General features: G+C 47.2%; 1 long non-coding RNA gene and 1 pseudogene across 1 annotated transcript; one reads left to right on the plus strand and one right to left on the minus strand.

Moving 5' to 3' along the window:
- Positions 1-3,013: 3,013 nt before the first annotated feature.
- On the minus strand, positions 3,014-21,020 carry LOC142496695 (F-box only protein 6-like; annotated as a pseudogene).
- Positions 19,669-20,979, plus strand: LOC142496696 (uncharacterized). Its single transcript, XR_012802085.1, has 3 exons — positions 19,669-20,018; positions 20,098-20,319; positions 20,397-20,979. It is a non-coding gene; the product is annotated as an uncharacterized LOC142496696 (long non-coding RNA).
- Positions 21,021-21,266: the final 246 nt, after the last annotated feature.

Raw genomic sequence — 21,266 nt, forward strand, 5'->3', positions numbered from 1 at the left:
AATTAAACAATTTATTAATTGTAACACCAAATATGTTATTTATTTACTTACCTGCCCGTGTGGCCTTTATTACATAGGAAGAACAACAAGAAGTTTAAAAGAACGATTTACAGAACATAAAAGAAACATTTTAAAAGGTTTTGTTGGCCATGGAATTTCCAGACATTTTCTTACAAAACACAAGATGTGCATTGAGGGACTCTCTATTAAGGGTATTGAACAAATTGAGAAAACAAATATGAGAGGAGATAGACTTTTAAGACTCAGAAAACAGGAGACCTATTGGATTTTTAAATTACAAACACTGAGTCCAAGCGGTCTCAATGAGGAGCTTGATCTTTTAGCATTCCAGTAGTAGATGGGAGAATTTTATTGACTGATTTAGATCCCCCATCTATTACATTAAATGTTTAAATAATATTTTGGTATCTATTGAGGATTGTTTTATAATGTTTAACGTATCCATATATGTTTATTTATTCATTTTAATGTTAATTAACTTATTTTATTGTTGTTTTTCATTGTGTATTTTAAATAGTTGCGTTTTTTTGTGACATGAACCATTCCTTATACTGTGAGTATGAGTTAATTTACCCCCTTGTTTTTATTGATTGAGCGAATATATTTTATTGCTGATTATTCAATTAGTCTAGCTATCACTAGGGGTATATATACTCTATGAATTCAACTCTATGGTATCCCTGATGAAGCCATTTTAGTGGTGAAACGCATAGGAGGAGCCAGGGGTCTGTGCTCCCATTTGTCCTATTGAGTGGTTTCATTTAGCACTGTTACGTGCCTGGAGGGAGCGGCGGTGACTTTACTATCAGCGTGTCTGTCTGCGATCTACGCTGCGGAGGATCCAACAGTCCCTGCTATAGCCGGGAAGGGTTAGTGTGTCATGTCCGGCAGTGACGCCATACCCGGAAACCCAGTGGGATGAACACAGTCGGTCTCTAACACCTGAGACTCGGAGTTCGCTGGGGAGGAATCCACGGGGAGGAATCTACGTGCCGTTCTATATCAACAATTGGAGGTTGGGTGAGCTCACTCAGCAGTGGCTCATTAACGGCCGTATACACTCCCCTTTTATTAACTTTTCCATCCCCCAACGATCTGTGCATTTATCTGGGGCCGTCACTCTGGCCCTGGAAATTTTGATCTTGCACCAGGTTTACTTACCTGTTGTTATCCTTTTTGACTTTCTGTCTGCAGCAGCCGGCTTTGATCGCCGCTCACCAGTGATTCCAATCATATGGACATTATTCAAATACTGATTTTATTATAACATTTGTTGTTTATTGTTCATTTTGTGTTATATATTCATTATAAAGTTGTCATTTTGCCATCACCTGCTTTACTGCGCTTCCCTATTTTTTCTTTTCTTTGACTAATACAGTGGATACTTGTATTAACGGCGGCTATTTTTGCATATCATTAGCTATGTGGATACCCGTTAAACTGAGGAAAAAATAACGGGCGATACCTATTTAGGCAACGCACGTTATTAGTGCAAACGTAATAATCTTAGCTCAAATTTAACGGATTTCTGAGGATCTACCCCTAACAGGCTTATTCAATACACTCCAATCCGTCTGATCTGTAACGGTCGAAAACTCCCCATGAAATTACTACTTACTCATTGGAGCTTGTGAACCATTATTATGGCCCACACTCATCCCAAATAAGCCTGACAGTGTGTGTGTGACAAATAAATAAGGTCATAGCTTTATTCATATTTTTCAAGAAAAAAACGCCACAAATAAATTGCCTTCCAGCCATAGTTAACGGGACAAGATAACGGGGGCAAGATTTTAGAAAGCTAGTCGCTAAACTAATCCTCTATGCTCGCCCCACAATGCACGTATTAGATGCCCCTGCTATGCGGCAGTCTCAGGCCGGCCGTACAGTTGACAGATGAGGAAGTTGGGCTCAACTTCTTGCACAACCCACCTTTCCAGCCCCCACCGGCGGGGGAGACCCTCTGCAGCAGCAGCAGCTGGGGCTCGGCAGCAATCAGAGGAGCAGATCTCTGGCCAGGAACAACTTCCTGCACCGGCCAGGCCTCCCGTAGCCACCGGGCCTGTCCTCCACGTTTGAAAGTCCTTCAGCGTGCCTGCTACTTCTGTTTCTCTCTCAGAGACTATATAGCGTCTCTGCCTCTTCTTTAACAACCCGAGACCAATACGAATCATGTATTGCATAAGACCTTTTCATTTCATGTTTTATACTGCCTTGTGGAGAATATATTGTTGGCAACATATTTTGTGAATAGTTAGCAAAGACTTGAGCAGTGCATGATTTACTGGTATTTTGTATAATTTCATTCACAATGAAATACAACAAGCATCTAGGTGAGGGAAGTTGAGTCTGACACAGTGGCATTTCTCAAAGTAGATTTAGTTTTAATAAAGCCTCAAAAATTGGAATTAATAGTAAAGCTCAGTCCTCGTGTGATGGAGACAGGCACCTTGGTTCTAGAGCGTTGGAATCTTATTCAGGGCGTAATATTTATACCTGTGACAGGGTGAATAGACGTCACTAGCCATATGCCTCGCAGACCTATGTTTAGTCTTGCAGTGCAGCAGTGACGAGGTTAAGTTTCAGTTGAGGGCTGCTTAATTAGTCTGATACCAGCTGCCTCATCAAGGTGTTTTAAAACCCCCAGGCTGTACCCACATGCAGGCTAGCTGGTCAGGAGACAGGACTGAAATACTGAAGAGATTACTGCTATAAGGTCTGTTTTCAAAGTACATGTGTGATGAACTGTCTGTGTCCTGCATGCTGAAGAGAAGCTGCCTTGTTTTCTATGTTGAAGAGAAGCTATTTTGTTTTTGTCTGCTAAAGAGAAGCTATTTTGTTTTTGTGTGCTGTATGTTTTTAAGGCTCAATAAATAAGCCTTATCAAGAGAATCCGCGTGTGGTTGCATGTTCCCTGCAACAATACCCTTCTAAAAGGTGTCACACTATATCATTCTTACGTTGTTCTAACATTCTCTGTGCATGCTTTCGGTCTTCTTACCTCCTGTAACTATCTCTAACTCTCTTCTTTGTTTTAATTTTCCTGGGCCTGTGTATGTGTGGGATGAGTCGTTAGGTGTCTTTGGCATTGGCTATTTGTACAGATAATGTGTACTGCTTTCTTTGCTCTTTCATCTGGCTTCAATAACCCATGCCTTGCTAGTTCAAACTGGCCAAGTTACACAGTCTTTTCTTTTTACCCAGAATCCTCTTAGTGCAAAGTCCAGGGGTTTCAGGTCCAAAACTGTGCAAAAACAAAATTAATGCTCCAGTCTTTGGTAATTGTAAAGGCAGTCCTCGTTTTACAACGCTTCGTTTTACAACGAATGGCTTATCTAACGCTATGCAATGCATACCTATGTTCATTTTTACAACGCCAAGGCTTATCCAAGCTCTTACGATGCTTTGCAAAGTTGTTTAATTATTTATTTATAAAATATTTTACCAGGAAGTAATACATTGAGAGTTACGTCTCGTTTTCAAGTATGTCCTGGGCATAATGTAATGTAATTTAATATATTATACTATATAATATTTTTATATTATATTATGTTATATATATAATACAGTATATGCACTATATAATTTGTGTGTGCTGCAAATCTTATTGTCTGCGTTAAATATTTTGTGTATTTTAGCATTAAAAATGCCTTCAGGAACGGAACCTTTCATTTAAACAGTGTTCCTATGGGAAAACGTGTTTCGCTTTACAACGTTTCGCTATCCAACGCCATTTTGAGTAACGCATTGTGTCGGATAACCGAGGACTGCCTGTATTTAAAAACTTTATTACAATGCATAATATACAAATCTGAGTATACAAAGAAGGACTATTTGTCCAGTTTAATACAACTGCTCAGTCATCCCCCATCATTCTCATTTGGTACATAATAAATACATTTAGCCCAATATGAATAAAGTTAATATAAGAAAGAAACCATAGACAAAATTCAGTTTTAATCAGAAGGATTAAACATTTTATATACGAAATAAAAAGCTTGTACTGTATATGGAATCGGAAGATTTCACCCACTCAGATCTGCTGGTTCGATGGTCACACTGCTTCTGGTCAGTCTTACTCCGTACCAACCAGCCCAAAACTTTGTGTCCCGCCCGCCATGCACAAAATATATGTGGCGAACTCCACGTCCATAATTTCTAAACGTGTATTCCATCTAAAGCAAAGGTACAGTAGTAAAGGCAATAAAGATGGCAACCAGCACGCGTACCACCACAAACAATGATCCGCACGCCAACAAATATACTAGTCCGGTGTCTGAATCAATGTTAACCGGGGTGCTACCAGGAATTAATATACACAAATTAACACCAACGAACACCCAAAGAGATGGCTAAAAAAACAGAATCCTATCCATGAGCACTCGCAAATCCAATTATTTATTAATGCACAAAATATATAAAAACAAGTGAATATTTGCTGCTTAATAAAACACATATCTCAGAATTCAATACAGAGTGCAACTCTCACTGTCTCATACCATAAAGCTCTGTGTATCTAATGTTGGTTATAAGGGGGAATAGCTAGCAGTTCCCTTTTGCTAATCTGAGGTAACTGGGGTGATTGAGGGTGGACAGGACGTCCGATCCGGTCCCGGCAGTGCTTGAAGCTGACTTTAGGAATTCCGGCATGTCTGCAGAAGCAGTATTGACCCTGCTAAATCGTTACCCAGGGAACATATGTTCTTTGATAGCTATTCCCCTTATAACCAACATTAGATACACAGAATTAAAATGTGGAATTCATGACCCATGGAGACTGTGATGGCAGATACAATAGATTTCTTTAGAAAAAGGTTGGATATCTTTTTAGAAAGGAAAAGTATACAGGGATATACCAAATAAGTAACCATGGGAAGGATGTTGATCCCGGGAGTAATCTGATTGCCAATTCTTGGAGTCAGGAAGGAATTTATTTTTCCCCTTATGAGACATCATTGGATGAAATTTCACTGGCTTAGTTTTTTTTGTTTGATACTCTGGATCAATATACTCAAAGTATGGATCTTATACTATATTAGTGAAAGCACTGTATGCCTGCCTGCCTGCCTGCCTGGATGTCCGGTGTCCCTAGGGGAAATCTCATTGGTCCCTTGGCCCGCCCCCGCACACCTCTCATTGGCCTGAGGCGGAGTGACGGGCCAAAGGACACACAGGGACACACACACACACACACACACAGGGACACACACACACAGGGACACACAGGGACACACACACACAGGGACACACACACACACAGGGACACACACACACACAGGGACACACACACACAGTAGGGGGGGGTATACATTAGCAGCATGTACAGGGACACACACACACACACAGGGACACACACACACAGGGACACACACACACACACACACACAGACAGACACACACACACAGTAGGGGGGGTATACATTAGCAGCATGTACAGGGACACACACACACACACACAGGGACACACACACCCACAGGGACACACACACACACACACACACACACAGACACACACACACACAGTAGGGGGGGGTGTACATTAGCAGCATGTATAACCCGGGGGGTGGGGCTCACATACCCACCGGTCCCGGAGCCTCCGCCTCTTCCTCCCCGAACATCAGCCTCCACACCCGTGCGCACCTCCTCCTCTCCCCGTGTTTCCCTGTTTCCCACGCTTTCAGCCCCCCCCCCCCCCCCCCGGCGCCGCTACAGTCAGCGGGGGAGCGAGAGCCCGGGACACAGTGGGGGAGCGAGAGCCCGGGACACAGTGGAGGAGCAGGCACAACACGCTGCCTCCCGCCTCAGATCCACGTGGGAACTTCCGGACGGGTGAGTGAGCGGCCTTCACCTCCCCTCACCCCCCTTCACCTCCCCTCCACCCCCTCCGGCGCCGCTACAGTCAGAGGAGGAGCGAGCGCCCGGGACACAGCGGGGGAGCGGCCACAACAAGCTGCCTCCCGCCTCAGATCCACGTGGGAGCTTCCGGACGGGTGAGTGAGCGGCCGGACGGCTGAGGGAGCGGCCGGACGGGTGAGGGAGCGGCCGGACGAGTGAGTGAGCCCCCCCCCTTTCCTCCCCTCCCCCCCCTCTTCCCCTCCCCCCCTTCCCCTCCCCCCCTTCCCCTCCCCCCTCCCCCCTTCCCCCCTCCTTCCCCTCACCCCCCCTTCCCCTCCCCCCCTTCCCCCCTCCTCACCACCTCCCCCCTTCCCCCCTCCTCACCTCCTCCCCCCCCCTTCCCACCTCCTCCCCCCCCCCCTTCCCACCTCATTGGTCCCTTGGCCCGCCCCCACACACCTCTCATTGGCCTGAGGCGGAGTGACGGGCCAAAGGACACAAAGGGACACAAACACACACACACGGACACACACACACACGTAGACACACACACACACACACACGTAGATACACACACACACACGTACACACACACACACGTAGACACACACGTATACACACACACACACGTATACACACACACACGTATACACACACACACGTATACACACACACACACACACACACACGTATACACACACACACACACACACACGTATATACACACACACACACGTATACACAAACACACACATGTATACACAAACACACACACGTAGACACACACACACACACGTAGACACACACACACGTAGACACACACACACGTACACACACGTACACACACACACACATGTACACGTAGACACTGTGACAAACGCCCCTCTTTTGTAGTGCTGACGTCTGTCTGGGTTCTTCCCGACACAGTCTTCTAGGGTTAATTATACAACAAACAGGATCATGCAAAGTATTATGCTGCTTAACTCAGGCTTCTGCCTGCTTTATTTTCATCCAAGTAAGGTACTGCAGCTTTAACATGTGAAGGTTAGAGGTACTCAGATACTTTCATTCAGCAGTTCACATATTTCAGTGTTACCATATTTCCCACACTGTTATTTCAAGAAATAAAACCAAAATCATATAAGCAAAATCCTATCCCTTTCAGGGATCTAACTACACATCAGAATCAGTCTCTCTAACAGCTGCTGGCCAACTAAACTGGTTCCCCAGCTTAAAACAATGCTCTCTCATTTAGGGTCACAAGATACAGTACAGTCTTTTAGCAACAGCAGTAACCATTTGTTTTGTCTTATCTGTTCGTGGAGTCCAGGCAAATCCTCTGGTACTGTGATACGTGGAGGGGCCGTCAACCCCGATACTGGATGCAGGGGAGCAGCGACACCCCCAGCCCCCAGGCTCCAAGGAGAGAGAGAGAGAAATGCAAAACCTCTCTGCTCTAAATACCTGTGCATGTGATTAGAAGAGCAGGTGAGGGAGAACTAGAGCCATGGTAATCTGTGGTCTGGATTTTCCATCCAGCTGCCTGAGTTAATGGGAAGCTGTGGAACGGATCATTTGTAACTATTCCTGCACTTTCTGCTCTAAAATGGGGCAGAAAGCTGCCTAACATCTTTGGACTATGTCACATATCCCCCTCCCCAGCTCACACCTACTGGGGTGAGCGGCCATGGACCTCACTGGGGTGAGCGTCCTACCTGAAATACTTGAGCCAACTCCTCAGTACAACATTAAGTATTCACATGACACGAATATGAACTTTTTCCACGGCAATTATTGACAATAGGTTTCGTCATAAGAGACTATACTTGGCAAACATATTTTTTTTTTTTTTGCTCTCTATTAGGGAACTATTTTGAAAAATAAATGTCTAGCACACATTCTTGCAACCCAGGATCTGCTAAATATATTCACAAAACCAGACAATTTCTATTACCTCCCTGGGTTTTTCTACTCTAGAATATGAACCTCATTATAAATTTACCAACCGAAAAGGGCATTTTTTTTTTTTTTTTTTTTTTCATATTGTAAGCAACCAATATTTTTTTTTTCCTTATACTACAGCCTTGTAATCTTAAGGGCCATCAACCCTGTATATTAATTTGTAGTTTAGCTACATTTTCAACACAGAGAACCAATATAACATTGTAATATTGACAAAATGCTTATTTGCAAAGTTAAGTGTCCGTGACATAGTCCACACGTGTAATAAAAAAATAAATCGGTCAGTTCCCCCAAACATTATTTTTTTTTTTTTTTTTTTTTTGACTTCCAGTCTATTGCATCCTTTGACTTTATTTCATAGCCTGCTGCAACCTGCAAATGACTGGACTGTTTCTTTAGCTTCTGATGAGACCCTTGGACCGGATTCTCCTTGGCTCCACAGTGTGGTCCAGATTGGTGAGATATGGAACTATTCAGGCGCCGTGTTAACCTTCGTTGTTTTTTCTTTTCAATCTTTGATTTCCCTTTTGTGGCCATTACCAGGCCTTTGGGTTTTGGAGACCTAGTTGCCTCTGTACAAACGTAGTCCATATTAACCACGTCATCAGGATCTGTCAACAAGTTTGTGTTTTCAGGAACTGCCACCCACTTGGCTAAAACATCTTCTGTGGTGTCCTGGGTGTGTCCACTAGTTTGATAATCTTCTGGACAACGTAAATGAAATTGAGGATCTGGATTTTTGAATCCCAGATCAGGGAGAATATTCTCAGGAGGGTGCCTATCTGTTTCTGGAATAACAGCAGCACAATCAAAGTCAATTCTTTCTCCTTCCTCTTTGTCATCAGTGAGGGCATTGAGTTTACGTTCCCTGGTCTCCTTTTGTGACCGTGTCTCTTTTAGCCTTAGAATCTCTTTCTCCAACTTCATCTTTATAGCAAATCGTAATATTGCAACAGCATTGAAGATACACGTATAGGAACGTACAGCTTGCTTGGTTAGGAGGTAGGATTGATAGCCCGACTGAACCACTTTAGCCGCTTCTCCCATGTCCGTCATCTGTTTCAGAGCGAGGTTTAACTCTGTTTCATTTTCTCTATTCTTGACCTGCAGCTGCAGGTGCTCCTTCTGGGTCTTGTCCAGCTCCAGCTGCAGCCGGGCCCCCTCATTTGCCGTGTGGTCCAGCTGCTTGTAGATATCGGCCATCTCGCTTTCATAGCGCAATGTCAGGCAGACCACCTGACGGACGGAGATCTCCTCTCTCTTGGCGCACTGTATCTCGCGCTCAGCCATCTGCTTCTGCAGCTCTTCAACCTGATCGTGCCAGACCTCCCTCAGGGTCTTCACCTCTATCTGGTGCTTGCTCTGGGTTTGCATCAGCGCCTCCATTTTTTGGAGCTCTGCAGTTTGTGTCGCCTGGATCGCCGCTGATTCTGTATTCTGCAGTGCTTCCTGCATTTCTAACTTTTCCTGGATCAATTGCTTGTCCACTTTTTCTGCTTGGTGAAGCTTCTCATCACCTTCACTGATCTGGTCAGTCAAGTCTGAATTTTTCTGTGTCAGACTTACATTCTCTCTTTTTACAGTCTCTAAATTACTCAGGGTATTCTCATAGGTTTCCTTCAATGTACACAGCTCTGTGCTGCGAGCGTAGACCTCATGGCGTGAGAGTTCCAGCTCTGCTTTAAGCGCGCTAGCCTCTTGCCGAGAAACCCCTAACTCTGTGATGAAGTTTTGCACATCTTTCTGGGACATCTCATAGCATAGTTTCCAGTCAGTTCTTGTTTTCTTTGATTCGCTTGGCTCTCTGCCTATGATGGTAGCAGTAGCCTTTGTCATCTCTAGGCGTGTCGTCATTCCTGGGATGATTGCGCCAGGCCCTATGGGCTGTTGCTCATCTCGGCGCCTTTCTGACGCATGTCCTGACAGTGCAGGTTCAAGTGGCTCGTTCACTTCCCCTGTGACTTGAGGAACAGTTTTCTTTCTTTTTGCTTTATTAGCTCCAGAGATATCAGTGGTACTGGGCACACACTCACTGTTATCAGCTTCCACATCTTGCTTGCACTCACAGGGCGTTGTTTGCTTTTGCAGCTGTTTGTCTTTGAAAATTTTGGGGCACACATCTTCCATGTGACCTACTTCACGACAGGCCCCGCATACTAAATTCATCTGTGGGTACGGCTCTCCTCCAGGGTCGTGATCATAGTATGGCCTGAAGGGACACTGTTTTGTATGGTTACGTACATTACACAACAAACATTTCACGTCGGCCATTTTAGAAACCCGGCAGGGACAATTTGCTAGCTGCAATTTCACTCACTTCAGCAACTTGCATACAGCACTTGCTAGCTGCAAATTTTTTTTTTTTTCTTTTTTTTTTTCAGCAAAACATTTTGGTTTTCTGTTTGGGTTCAGGGTGCTATTGCATCCACACTTCGCACATTCTCTGTGTATGCTAGAAGCACAACTGATATACACAGTGGGACAGACTTCACTCATAGCATCTGTACTTTAGTTCAGCTCGGCGGCCATTTTAAACCCCCGCATTTATTTGCAAACCCACAGACTTTTTAGTGTCTGCCCGCATTCTCCACCATATGTGACAAACGCCCCTCTTTTGTAGTGCTGACGTCTGTCTGGGTTCTTCCCGACACAGTCTTCTAGGGTTAATTATACAACAAACAGGATCATGCAAAGTATTATGCTGCTTAACTCAGGCTTCTGCCTGCTTTATTTTCATCCAAGTAAGGTACTGCAGCTTTAACATGTGAAGGTTAGAGGTACTCAGATACTTTCATTCAGCAGTTCACATATTTCAGTGTTACCATATTTCCCACACTGTTATTTCAAGAAATAAAACCAAAATCATATAAGCAAAATCCTATCCCTTTCAGGGATCTAACTACACATCAGAATCAGTCTCTCTAACAGCTGCTGGCCAACTAAACTGGTTCCCCAGCTTAAAACAATGCTCTCTCATTTAGGGTCACAAGATACAGTACAGTCTTTTAGCAACAGCAGTAACCATTTGTTTTGTCTTATCTGTTCGTGGAGTCCAGGCAAATCCTCTGGTACTGTGATACGTGGAGGGGCCGTCAACCCCGATACTGGATGCAGGGGAGCAGCGACACCCCCAGCCCCCAGGCTCCAAGGAGAGAGAGAGAGAAATGCAAAACCTCTCTGCTCTAAATACCTGTGCATGTGATTAGAAGAGCAGGTGAGGGAGAACTAGAGCCATGGTAATCTGTGGTCTGGATTTTCCATCCAGCTGCCTGAGTTAATGGGAAGCTGTGGAACGGATCATTTGTAACTATTCCTGCACTTTCTGCTCTAAAATGGGGCAGAAAGCTGCCTAACATCTTTGGACTATGTCACAACACGTACACACACACACATGTACACGTATACTCACACACGTACACGTACACACACACATGGAGACATACATTCACACACGTACACACACACACGTATACACACATGTATACACACACACGTGTATACACACACACATGTATACACACACACATGTATACACACACATGTGTATACACACACATGTGTATACACACCTGTGTGTATACACACGTGTATACACACACAAACATGTTGTATACACACAATATATACATACACACAATGTATACATACACACACATGTATACATACACACACATGTATACACACACACACATGTATACACACACATGTATACACACACATGTGTATACACATGTGTATACACACACACACACACGTGTATACACACGTGTATACACACACAAACATGTTGTATACACACAATATATACATACACACAATGTATACATACACACACATGTATACACACACACACATGTATACACGTACACATACACATACACACACACACACACACACACACACATGTATACACACACACACACACACACATACAATGTATACACACAAACATGTATACACACACACACTATCCCCAGCACCACCACATCAGCACACCGGTATCCCATGCCCCCCCAGCACACTGGCATTCTCGGCTCCCCGCCATTCCCAGTCCCCATCAACACCATCAGCACCCACACATCGCCACCTTTGCACCTCCCCCATCGGCACACCCACATCCGCACCCCCACATCAGCACCAAACCCTCCCAAATCAGCACACCGATACAATCACCATCAGTACAGCCACAGCAGCACTACCACCACACATGGGCCGTGTGGACCACTCCCCACCCAAATGCCACACCCACACCACAAACATCCCGGGCAACGCCGGGGCTCTCAGCTAGTATAGGATAAAGTATCTGTCATCTAAATTTAGCATAAGTTGAATTTGATGGGCATGTGTCTTTTTTCAATCTCATCTACTATGTAACTATCACACAAATGAACCATGCTCTTCTAGACTGCTATATGGACAATAGGTAACTATATACTGTACCTGGCGTTCTCAGTCCGTTTGGACTAGAGTATATGAGTCCAGTGTTCAGTAACCCCCTAGCCCGGGGAAACCTTAAAAAATTGGGGAAATAAGTAGACAAGCACAGCCTGTATAAGTATAGTGCATTCCCTGACAAAGCCCCTGTGTGCAAAACGCGTCAGGTTTATGGTCTTGGCAACACATTATGGAGCGTGGTAACGTAAGTGGAACCAACCACCCCCTCCGACGGCGGACGCCAGATTCGGAAGGAAGGTGTGGGGCTGGAGAGCGGTGAAGCTGTGAAGTTGGCGCCACAGTGACGGAGGCAAAGACGCGCAAGACTGTCTCACTTCCGGGATCTAGTGCAGGACGCCAGCGCCGAAGGAACATCCTCGTGTGCCTGCTCTCTATTACGCCCGTCGGTGTTTATTCACATGTAAGTGAGCGATATTGTTTTTATTTGGTGCTAAAACACTATAATTATACAGGCTGTGCTTGTCTGTTTTTTGAAGTGAAACTTCCTTAGTGGCACCTCATTCGAACTGGGGCAAAAATGGATGGTGGAGACAGAAATGAAACGGATGTGACGTCAGTGCTGGCAGTTGAGGCCGGGCTGTGTTCTGGCTCAGCCAGACCCCAACACTGACATCCCAACCGCTCAAAAAATCAGATGCTCCTAACGGCTGCTGCTCCCCCCACATGGCCGATGACATATGCGGCGGCGGCGGCGGCGATAGCCGCCGGCGCCGCTCCTAACGGCTGCAATTTCCCCCAGGTGGAGATGGGCACGGGCGGCATCCGGGGCAGCGGGGACCGGCTCTCCTGCTACAACCCGCTGACCGCTCTCTGTCCCAGCCGCGCGCTCTGCCGGGCTGGAGACTCAGACAGAGCCCCCCTGTGCATGCCATTCCTCCCACACGTCCGCCGCCACCATTCCTAACTGCCGCTGCTGCCCGCTGACATGCGCGGTAGCCATGGCGACGCTCACGGGTGGCTCGGAGACCTTGCGCTGCTGGGTGAATGAGGAGGATGGCTTTCCCCCCTCCTGCTCCCCCCCCCCCGCTCAACATACTCACCGCCGTCACAGCTAACGAGTGCCGAGATCCTGCACTGGTGCGGCTGCGCCGAACTGCTGCTGCTGCTCTCCGCGGGGGCCCTCCAAGTTAAGGAGTTCTCCAGCTTCGAGGCCGGCGCTGCCAACCAGTAGAAGGCTCTGTTCGTGGTGAGCTGCGGGGGGTGAGTGGATGGGGTGAACTTCATGGCTGAGGTGATGTGGGCGCTGCTGCTGCTGGTCCCGATCTCCCCGCACCTATTCCTGGCCCCGGCCTTCTCCTCTCTCTTCCCGCTGCTACCTGGCGGAGACCTGCAGGCTCTCAACTGCAGCTGGCCGGACAAGAAGAGGATCCCGGGGCTGGGGGACATGGAGCTGCCCTCCTTGCCCCCCCCGAGCTACAGCTTCACATCCGGAGCCTGGTTTCAGGACTTAACCACCTGATGGAGGGTATCGGGGTGAGAGAGGAGTGCTTCTCGGTGGGGCACCTGAGAAGGATCATTGCGGGGGAGCTGGCCAGCTATCCTCAGGCGAGAAACCGCAGGAAGCATACACTGACACATACACACACACACACACACACACACTGACACACACACACACACACACACACACACACACACACACACACACACACACACACACACACACACACACACACACTGACACATACACACACACACTGACACATACACACACACACATACACACACACACACACACACACACACTGACACATACACACACACACACTGACACATACACACACACACACACACTGACTGACACACACACACACACACACACACACACACACACACACACACACACACACACACACACTGACTGACACATACACACACACTGACTGACACATACACACACACACACTGACTGACACATACACACACACACACTGACTGACACACACACACACACACACACACACACACACACACACACACACACACACACACACACACACACACACACACACACACACACACTAACACACATATACACACACACACACACACACACACTCACTGACTGACACACATACACACTCACTGACTGACACACACACACACACACACACACACTGACTAACACACACACACTGACTAACACACACTCACTGACTGACACACACACACTCACTGACTGACACACATACACACTCACGCACTGACTGACACACATACACACTCTCTCACTGACTGACACACCTACACACTCTCTCACTGACTGACACACATACACACTCACTGACTGACACACATACACTGACACACACACACTCACTGACTGACACACATACACTGACACACACACACACTCACTGACTGACACACATACACACTCACTCACTGACACACACTCACTGACTGACACACATACACACTCACTCACTGACTGACATACATACACACTCACTCACACACCTACACACTCACTCACTGACTGACACGCATACACACTCACGGACTGACACACATACACACTCACTCACGGACTGACACACATACACACTCACTCACTGACACACATCTACACTGACTGACACACACACCTACACTGACTGACATACACTGACTGATACATACAGACTGACACACACACACCCCAGTGATGCGCCGAACAGCGCCCACAAGTGATGTGCCTACTCAAAACGCCCCCCCCCCCCACCCTGTGAGCTGCCGAGCACCTCCCATGTTCCGTACCTCCGCTGGGGGGCTGGCTGCAGCAGGAAACACAGCCCACAGCTCCGCCGGGGGAGGAGACTCAGACAGAGTTCTCCTTGTCCGCAGCTACGTCGTGGTGGGTGTAGGTCGCAGAGAGAGACATACACACCACAGACACACACACTGACTGACACACGCAGACACACACACACACACACTGACTGACACACGCAGACACAAATAATTCAGTTACTATAAATATAGATGTGCAAATAGCTAAAACATGTGGTCAAACTTTTGTGTTTTGGAAGTCAAATTGTTTTGTGATTTTTAATTAAAAACATTACCATCACAAATAAAATTTATGTGACAAAAAACAAAGAAGTTTCACTTACTATGCGTGTGCTCAGCACACACAGCTTTTTTTTTTTTTATGCATGACCTCTGTTTTTTTTTTAAAGTTTGTTCAAAATATTATAAATAAAGCTTAAATTAAATTGGAGATTGTTATAAAGTAAATGGCGTTAGCAAATCTAAATTATTTAAAGTAGTGTTACCATTAAATAAATAAGGATATCATTTAATAGATAAAGGTGAAGTGAGTTAAGATCTTACAAGAATGAATATCAATAAATGGCAAGATCTCAAACTATAGTGCAGAATGCATACATCCAATCAAAAATACAAAATAACAAAAATCTACACATCAATAATCTAAGAACATACCTGCATTGTCCTGCAGCCCGACTTAAAAACCCCTTTGGTTTCTCACATATTTCTTATACAAAAACAGAAGTCCTTGTGCGCATGGAGAAAAAGAAGTGTAGTACAGTGGTGGCCAGTGCTCAAGGGCCCCCTCCAGGCCGGCTCGGGAACTGCAGTTGGCCAGCCCTGTTGTAGTATGTTGATCAATGTGTACTATAAAATAAGTCAGAATATTTAGTAACATACCTTTATCTACATACACTATTGGTTTGGTTTGTTTTTTGAAGTGAAACTTCCTTAGTGGCACCTCATTCGTGATGGGGCAAAAAAGAATTGTGGAGACAGAAATGAAACGGATGTGACGTCAGTGCTGGCAGTTGAGGCCGGGCTGTGTTCTGGCTCAGCCCGACCCCAACACTGACATCACACCCGCTCCACAAATCAGATGTATCGCCGCCGCTCCTAATCACCCCCCCCCCCGAGCCCCCCACACACCGTGACATATGCGGCGGCGATAGCCGCCGCTCTTAACGGCCGCTGCCATGCCGCGCAGCCTCTCTCCTCCCTACCTCCGCTTTCCTGCGTCCCGCTGACTGAGCGCCGCCGGGGTCGGAGGAGGAGAGGAGCCCAGGGATCATGGAGGGTAACCGCCGCCGCAGCTCCTAACGAGCTCTGCTCCCCCCACCCGCTGACATGCGGCGGCAGCCCTCAAAATTTAATTGCCGCCACTCCCTGCTGACCTCCCACGGCCGAGGCATGGAACGGGGGGGGGGGGGAGAGTCTCAGGCAGAGCCGCCGCGGGTCCGCAGCTCTGCCTGTCTGTGAGGGGGGGGGGGGGGTGTGAGGGGAGGAGGAGAGACTCAGGCAGAGCCGCCGCGGGTCCGCAGCTCTGCCTGTCTGTGAGGGGGGGGGGGGGAGGAGAGTCTCAGGCAGAGCCGCCGCGGGTCCGCAGCTCTGCCTGCCTTTGAGGGGGGGGGGAGTCAGGAGAGAGGGGGCAGGACACAGAAAGAGAGACACACATACAGTGACAGACACACACACACACATACATATATATATACACACACACACACACACACTGACTGACACACATACACACACACACACACTGACACATACACACACACTGACTGACACACACACACACACACACACACACACACTGACTGTGAATAGGTTAGGGGGATGTGTGAGGTGCAGGGGGGCTGCGCATACGTCACACGGTCACACGCACGCACACGGTCACGCACACGGTTACACACACGCACATGGTCACGCACACACGCACAGTCACACGCACACACACACAGTCACACGCACACACACACAGTCAGTCGCACACACAGTCAGTCGCGCGCACACGCACTGTCACGTGCACCGTGCACTATCAAGCGCACACGCACTGTCACGCGCACAGTCACACACAGTCACACCGTAACACGCACAGTCACACGCACAGTCACACAGTCACACGCACATACACACAGTCACACGCACACACACACAGTCACACACACACACACACACACGAGGAATTCACGCTTAGTGCAAATACAAGGGATGTGTACGCATGTTCTAAGTCAAATTTATTTGCGTTTTGTCAATGAAATTGTATTTTGATTTTTAATTAAAACATCACCAATACAAATACAATTTCTGTGACAAAAGTCAAAGAAGTTTCACTTACTATGCGCGTGCACAGCACACAGCTTTTTTTCTTTTACTATCGGTATGTAACTATGTAACTATATGTAAGAGCCATGTGCAATTAGGCAGCGTGTGAGGGTAGTAGCCTGTACAGTATGTATTGAAATCGGAGATATGTGTTTCTCATTGTGATTTATTATGCAGCGAATTTGAAATCGTTTTTTACATATGAATAAATAATTGGGCTCGCGAGTGCCCGTGGACGGGATTCTGTTTTTGAGACTTCTTTTTGGCGGTTCGTTAGTGTTAAGTTAACACTATTATTGCGAGGTATTCTGAAAAGATAAGCATGTGTGTTTAAATTATCCAATGGTACATAAGTAAATATATGTACGTGACGAATACTTCGAGTAGTACGATAATCGTATCTGTGTGTCTTGCCCTCTCATCTAAGAGTAAGGAGAAATGGCTCAGGTTCACATATATTGGTTATCACCTATGCAACAGAAGGAGAATGTGGTAAGCGGTGGTGCTTTGTGGCCTCTGACATGTTCTCAGATATTTATGCAGTACCTGGGTCCACTTGGCATCACTCCATTGCTTTATGAATGTAGGTTTGGGGAAGAACTCATCTAGGACAATGTTATCTTCTGAGAGTAGTTGTACCCGCACCTTGTACTTGCATCCACAGTCATGTCTAGCTGCATACCTAAAAAGACAGGATTAGGGGAATGCTATTAGCCATGTAACACGTTATGAAAGTCTCAGGAACCGAAGTTCATGGGAGCTTTAATAATCCTCTTGTCTTCACTATGTTGGCATTAGGTGACAATACATACTTACCAGTCCCTAACCACAATGTCTGGCTGTATACAGTAACATCCATTAATTCATTAGAGTAGCCTTCTTTTTTTTAAATCAATAAGCTGTGATTTCTTGCATGATCTAGGAGAAATGTTAAAAAAAATAATCACTTATGTTCTGATTCAATGACAAGGTATGATAATTTATTAAATTAATAAATTAAGACAGTAAGTAAACAGTTTTATTCAGTATCAGCAAAACTACTGTAAGTTAAGAATCGGTTAATTTACTTAGAAGACCCACTGAAAATACTGTATTGGCCTGTATATAGTGCTATGTTTTTTTCCTAAAAATGTCCTTCCGAAAATTGTACTCGTATTATATGTGCAGCCTAACACCTTTTATTTTTCTTGTAGAACACCTTCAAAACTGTAGGGGTCTGTGATGGAGCGGCCTTGTTGGTATGGTCAGATAAGAGCTTACACACCACTTTCTTGCAATGAAAAGTGCTTTATTTCCCTTACCAGGGAAGCAGGTTGCAGTTGCACAGAGAATAAAGCAATGAAAGTACATGGCATAAGTCTGCAAACAAAAACAATAGTCCTTAGTTCCAGGCACACAACAGGAGTTCAGGCTCTCCCCTCGGCCAGGCCCTCCGCCTCGGCCCAGGCTCTCCCCTCAGCCAGGCCCCTGCCCTCAGCCAGGCCCTGCCGCTCAGCCAGGCCCTCCCCCTCAACCAGGGCCCTCCCCTCAGCCAGGCCCGTCCCCTCAGCCAGGCCCTCCCTCAGCCAGGCTCTCCCCTCACGCCAGGGCCCTCCCCTCAGCCAGAGCCCTCCCTCAGCCAGGCCCTCCCCTCAGCCAGGCTCTCCCCTCAGCCAGGGCCCTCCGCCTCGGGCCAGGCCCTCCCCTCGGCCAGGCCCTCCCCTCGGCCAGGCTCTCCCCTCGGCCAGGCCCTCCCCTCGGCCAGGCTCTCCCCTCAGCCAGGCCCTGCCCTCAGCCCAGGCCCTGCCCTCAGCCAGGCCCTCCCCTCAACCAGGCCCTCCCCTCAGCCAGGCCCTCCCCTCAGCAGGCCCTCCCTCAGCCAGGCCCTCCCCTCAGCCAGGCCCTCCCCTCAGCCAGGCCCTCCCTCAGCCAGCCCCTCCCCTCAGCCAGGCCCTCCCCCTCAGCCAGGCCCTCCCCCCTCAGCCAGGCGCTCCTCCCCTCAGCCAGGCCTCCCTCAGCCAGGCCCGCTCCCCCTCAGCCAGGCCCTCCCCCTCAGCCAGGCTCCTCGCCTCCCCTCAGCCAGGCCCTCCCCTCATCAGGCTCTCCCCCTCAGCCAGGGCTCTCGTCCCCCTCAGCCAGGCTCTCCCCTCAGCCAGGCCCTCCCCCTCAGCCAGGCCCTCCCCTCAGCCAGGCCCTCCCCTCAGCCAGGCTCTCCCCTCAGCCAGGCCCTCCTCCCTCAGCCAGGCCCTCCCCTCAGGCCAGGCCCTCCCCTCAGCCAGGCCCTCCCCTCAGCCAGGCCCTCCCCTCAGCCAGGCCCTCCCCTCAGCCAGGCCCTCCCCTCAGCCAGGCCCTCCCCTCAGCCAGGCCCTCCCCTCAGCCAGGCCCTCCCCTCAGCCAGGCCCTCCCCTCAGCCAGGCCCTCCCCTCAGCCAGGCCCTCCCCTCAGCCAGGCCCTCCCCTCAGCCAGGCTCTCTGCAACCTGTTTCCTCACAGGTTGAGAGCAAAATGACAGCCTGGAATAAATCTGCGTCTTCCTTTTAAACCTCCCCTTTCCAATCAGATAGCAGACCTGCCAGCTAGGGTGGTGGTTCTTTTGGCCTGCTAAAGTGAGAGAGTTTTTTTAACCTCTTGTATACTCCCTCACAGGCTCGTATATGTGCGAGGTCGCACTATATTCGGGCCAACACGGTAAGTGATTGTCACAAAGCAAGGTTGGGTTAACTCTTACCCATAAGAAGTGACAAAGTATTTTTTGCTTGTTCATCAGCAAATGGTTGGCCGAAAGTTCCTGGCAGATCGTCTATCTCCGCAGCTTTTATCTATCCTCCAAAATGTAAACTTCTCTGTGGAGGAATAATACGGATCACACTGGAGACTGAACTTGATAAAAGGATTGCATCAAAGATGTGGTGTGGCAATTGTGCATTGTGCTGACTCGAGGAAGAGGTCGAAAAGTTCATCAGATACTTTGATTTCCATGTCCTAAAATGTAAAGGTAATTTGTTATACCGTTTTTTGAACTAAAGAGAGACATTCCTTACACTTAATTTACATTTATTTCTGTAGAACAAAGAGCGGTTAAAACCCAAGAGAGACCCAGAACCAAATCTATAACAACTGGATAACTGGTAGAGTATGTATGTCTGTCTGTATGTCTGCCTGTCTCTATTTATATACTGCCATCCTGGCACACAGCGCTTTACAGCAGTAATACACGTGACATAATATTATAATGCATAATTGGAATAAGCGCTTCAGACATTAAACAATAGGAAAAGGAGTCTCTGCCCCGAAGAGCTTACAATCTAAGTGGTAAGTAGGGAGAATTTACAGAGACCGAAGGAGGGTGTTCTGGTAAGTGCGTCTACAAGGGGCCACGTTCAGTGCATATGACATGTAGAGTGAAAGGGAATGATCTGCAGAGAACACTTACCTTCAGCACATGGATTTTTAAGCAAATTTCTTTTCAGTTTGCTGACCAAGTAAACATTTCCAGTCGCAGGGTTTTCTTTTGCTGTGTTTTCAAACAAGTCGCTCAAGCTGACATTTCTTTTTCCAGAGAGTGGGGGAGTCAATGATGTCTCTCCACAGACTGCAGACAGATTGCAGCGTTGGATCAGGTCACGGGCAGGTACCAAGGGACAGCACCTCCAGAGAGAGCATCCCAGGAAGATGGTCAATGCTTAACATTCTAGATCCAACGCCAATACTGTAAGGTACAACAAACAGCAGGGGGACAATAGAAGCAGTTACTACACATGACAGCACAAGCTTTTTAAAACTGCATCAGAATTAAATGAAGTTCAGAAATGTATTAGATTGTACTAGGTGTTGGAATTGCTGGGTTGACAGCTAGAGATAGCACTGGAAATAATCTCTCCCATTCAACATTCTTCTGTCTCTTGGTATCTGTAACATATCCTTCTGATGAAAACA

This window comes from Ascaphus truei, chromosome 6 (assembly GCF_040206685.1).
Source record: "Ascaphus truei isolate aAscTru1 chromosome 6, aAscTru1.hap1, whole genome shotgun sequence".
Taxonomy (NCBI): Eukaryota; Metazoa; Chordata; class Amphibia; order Anura; family Ascaphidae; genus Ascaphus; species Ascaphus truei.